Below are 5,252 nucleotides of genomic sequence, written 5' to 3'. Positions count from 1 at the left end.
TTGTAGAGATTGTATAGCTTTTCTTGCAAAAATGAAGGAATACAATTTTTTAGAATAACTTATAAGAAAGTAAACAAAAAATAAATAATCTGATTTTATAAAACCATTAAGGAGATATTAGCGTATTCCGAAAGGCTTTGAAAAATATATTCAAGGGGGGGTGGGGAAGGAATCACAAGGGGGAAAGTCGGGGACTTTTGTAAAAATACATTTCTAAAGGTCTTCTAACATCTGTGAAAAATTCAGCTTCCGGGGAATTAGTTCCGACATTGGGTCTTTTTTTCCCTTCATTGACTGGGCTATTAGTACTTACAAGGATAAGCGAAAAGAAAAAATTAATATCTTAAAATACAAAAATTAGTATCGAATGCTTATGTTTAACAATAGATGTATGTTTGGTTACTTAAATCGCTTGCAAAAATCGAAAAACAAAACATTATTCAAGCGTGATTACAAAAAAGTAAACTTAGAGTGAATGACGTGTCCCCCAGCTTTAGGAGCTGGCTTATTTATATCAGCTTTTCGCAAATTGTTTTTAATTGCATTTAATTCGTAAAGCGAGTCAAAACAAATGGTTGTTTAATTTAGTTGCATTGAATTCATAAAGCGTGAGGATATTGTGTATTTATGAATTTTCGTATCTGTCTAAAATATCTATATGAGTGTGTATTACTCACTCCTATAATTATTAATGACGACACTATAATATTATTAACTGGGTGATGCATGAATAAATTCAACAAAATAATCGATTGGGTACCTATCCATCGTCCGTCAGTTATGTTAAGTATCGCGGGAATAGCCCACAACCAACCTCCAACTTCAGACCCTCCACTAACAATATGGACATAGCAGTGCCAGTGGCGTGCTTTTTTTATGTTTATAAAATAAGTTATAAACCACTTCTCAATCGTTAAGGCGATGCACTACGTCGTGTAATATTTTAAATTGAGCCGCTATCAATAACAACCCTTTTGGAGATGGCGATAAGGTTTAAATTCCCGCTTAACACCATCCGCCTGTTTTGATTTATGCAAGAAAAAAACATGGCCAAAAAGTGCCTTTTATTTTATTTTGTGGATGTTCAGGCATAAATATTTAATTTTTTTTCGATCATTTTATAAATAACTTAATTTTCCACATTATACAATAAAATCATAACCGAAAATGGGTTCGTAAGTAGGAGATTTTGAACTTTAAAGCAGTTTTCATAGGCCTTTACATTATTTTTTTCGGGGTTTATAAAAAGACTTATCTAAAAAATACTCCATTATTTCAAAGGCCAAGATGTATTCTACTCGCAGTATTTAATTAGCATCTGAAACATTTCTAGGCGACCAAATTTTCAAACCAAAAACACATGATTTTGCATTACTACGTATGGCATCGCCTTAATCTTATAAATCATGAGCTCAAGAAAACCGCAATGTTAGTTCGAACCACGGTGACACTATTAACCATTTTTCAAAAGGTTTGCCTCCCTTATTTGAATGAGAATTGGACAGCTTGGTAGGAGGATTGCTTCGTTCTCCTTTCTAAAATGCATTGGTCTAAAAGTGGGTTTAGTTCACATATTTTTGGTTGTCCATCTCTAAGTAATAATCCTATTCTCTCCTCTCCTTTCTCTCCTTTCAATATTTCGTCCGAACTCAACTTAAATTTTCTATGTTATTCTATGAAATTTACAATGTTGTTGCAATAAGGAATTCCGCTATTTTTTTTCCCTTTTTATGAATTTTCTTCTTAACCTTCTAAGTTTATTTATTTATTTTATACGCTATACCTTCTAAATTAAATATTTATTTATTTTTTTAACAAATTAATTTCGTAAATTTGTCGATTTTGTAGCTAAAATAATTTTCAATTTTCGTATTTTTAAAGCCTGCCAAAACACATGAATTCCAAAAAACAAGAATTCTTTTGAACTATTTGTATCAGCGCGTATTGAATATGCAGCGCAATTTGGCATAAAATTTTCCGCATTCTTAAGACGAGACAATACCCTAAAATAAGTCGGAATCTTAACGGAAGTCGTGCACAAAAATAGGAGAAGCGCGTCTCTGGTGTATTGGAAAAATCTGGGCTGAATTTGTCCTGGCAAATTTCTAAAAAAAAGTGGGAATCTTAACGACATAAGTGATGAAGTCGTGTAAAAGCAACATTCGGCGCGCGGCCCAGCGCAATCGACAGACCTACGGTCGAATTTGTCCTAGCAGGCCTATAAAATCGATCTTTCCGTTGGGTTTCTTTTAATTATTTCTGACGAGCTTTCTGATGAATGTATTACTAAAATTTTACATGTTTCTAGAGGAATCTCTCGAAAAGTTACTTTTCATCGTCTAGAAAAATTAAATTTGATGCTTACCGCTAATTTTATAGTTAATAATGTTTTATAAAATTTTCAAACAGTTTTACATAAAATATATTTTAACAGTAAGGTAGTGTTTTAATCTTAAATATAAAAAAATACAGTGTGTGGCAAGCCTACGCACGACGGAAGTGAAACTTTTAGTATTCTTCTCTCTCTCTTTTAATTTTTTGTATTAAAAAACGGGACAAGCTTCACAAAAATTTACTCAATAATCCAGACATTCAAGCAAAAATATTTTATAAAAAGTACAGAAATATATGTAATAATATCATTAAAACCACAAAAGAAAACTACTACAGAGAAAAACTGTCCAGAGTCGGTAATAATAACAAACAAATTTGGAATATCGTCAAAGAAATATCTAACACTGATCACCCAGTACAACCAATCAATAAATTAAACATCAACGGCCAAGACACCTCCCTAAATGACCATCCAGACACTGTGACCAATCACATAAATGAATACTTTTGCAATATCGGTAAAAATCTAGCATCAAAGATTTTAAATAAGACATCAACCGATGAAAATGCCCTTGCCGACATTATCAATCAATGTGCCAGTGAAACAGATAATATACTCACCTTAAACCCGACCAACTACGATGAAATTTCTCAAACTATTAGACAATTAAAGCCCTCTCATTCGTGCAATCATGACAAAATTTCCTCAACTATACTAAAAACAGTTGAACCTTTTATAATCCATCCATTAGTACATATCATTAACCTCAGTCTCACTAAAGGTGAATTCCCAAACAAACTCAAACTTGCCCTAGTTCAACCAATTTTTAAATCCGGAAATCCTACTGACATAACAAACTACAGACCAATTTCTATATTATCATCACTATCAAAAATTATTGAAAAAATAGTAAAAAAAAGACTTATCGACCATCTTACAAAATATAACATACTCTCCTCAAACCAGTATGGCTTTAGAGAAGGACTAAATAAAGATTCAGCTATTTTAGAACTAACATCACATATAACACAAGCCTTAGACAAAGGTGATAAATGTCTGGCAATATTTCTGGATTTAGCTAAGGCATTTGATACAGTATCTCATCCAATCCTTCTAGCCAAGCTCAAAAAAATCGGAATAAAGAATAAGGCATTTGATTGGTTCAAATCGTACCTCACAGACAGAAAGCATGTGTTAAGCTACCATCGCATAAACCATCCCATTCAACTAGCATTAACTTTGGTGTGCCACAGGGCAGTGTACTCGGTCCCACACTTTTTCTCATTTATATCAATGACTTATGTAAACTATCTATTATTGATGGCAATATAATCACTTTCGCCGATGACACTGCCCTAGTACTAAAAAGTAAGACATGGGAAGAAACATTTCATAGAGCGGATCTAACATTGCAAATTATTAAACAGTGGTTGGATGATAATCTACTCACCCTAAACATAACTAAAACGAAATATATAACGTTTAGTCTTAATATTCCGAGTCAGCCTTCAATCAATCGTACACTAAAAATACATTCTTGTAGAGATAACTCTAGTTGTCTGTGCAATCCACTAGAACGAGTAGATTCCATTAAATATTTGGGTGTAATAATTGACAATAAACTACGATGGGAAGATCACGTAATAAATGTTACAAACCGTACACGGAAACTGGCATATATCTTCAGGTCATTACGAAATATTCTAAATAAAAATACACTAAAAACGGTATACTTTTCTTTATGCCAATCAATTATATCTTACGGTATAGTAGTCTGGGGAGGATGCTCTAACACGATATTAGATCCATTAATTAAAGCTCAAAAATTGATAATGCGGACTATTTACAAAGTACACTATATTCACCCCACGAAGGACTTATTTAACGACTTCAAAGTACTCAACATAAAATCCTTATACGTCAAAAACATATCCTCCGACTATAAATTCAAACATACGAAAAAAAATATTTTTGAATCGACCCATAATACAAGATATTCCAACAAATCCAATTATACTATTCTCCCAATAAAAACCTCAATGGCACAAAGACAATTTAACTTTCTTGCTCCAAAAATATTCAATAATTTAACGTTAGAAATAAAATCAATAGCCAAATACGACAGTTTCAGGAAAGCGCTCGGGGATTTTTTGATGTGTGATTGTTATAGTGTTAGTAGCCTATTCCAAGTACTCAGATAGAGGTGTATATATTGTTTATATTCGTGAGGATGCGTCATATGGGTGTATGTATACTTGTGTTGTTATATGTATATAGGTATGTCTGCTGCTATATACACATGTGTGCTTGCATGCACACATATTAAAAATTATATATATAATTATGTACATTTTTACAATCTAATGCTAATTTACTTCTTTCTCCTTTCTAATTTCTATCTTCTACTTTTTATTACAATTTTTCTAAAATTTTAGCTTCATCTATAGTTACTAATTTCATATGTTTATACTAGATTTCATATTTCATACAAAGTAATTACACTCAATTGGTCACCATGAAACAGGCAGCCGCCTAGTATGGTGATTCATTATATCTACTTTATGTAAATTTCAAAACAATGTAAGTATTAAATAAATAAAAAAATAAAAAAATTTCATTCTCTCTTTTTTTCTGTCTATTGACATATTTATAAGTAGCATGTGATAAAAAAAATTAAAAGTTATAAAAATATGGGATTCGAACCCGGGTCCTGCATAACGAATGTCGAACGCTCTGCCTCTAGACCGCGAGGAGAGGTATCTCGCGCGACGAGCACCGCGTATTAAACGTGTACTCCTCAATTGACTTGTCCCGCGTAAATTTTAGTTTTCAAACACGGAAAATGAATAATATCACATAACGTCTCGTTAACGCTTTATATAGGGTCGAATCGAAGATATATCGGCAGTGTGAAGTT

Source organism: Hesperophylax consimilis, chromosome 7, assembly GCF_061612785.1.
Source record: "Hesperophylax consimilis isolate HC1 chromosome 7, BYU_Hcon_1.0, whole genome shotgun sequence".
NCBI classification, from domain to species: Eukaryota; Metazoa; Arthropoda; class Insecta; order Trichoptera; family Limnephilidae; genus Hesperophylax; species Hesperophylax consimilis.
Note: the sequence above shows the minus strand (reverse complement) of the source record.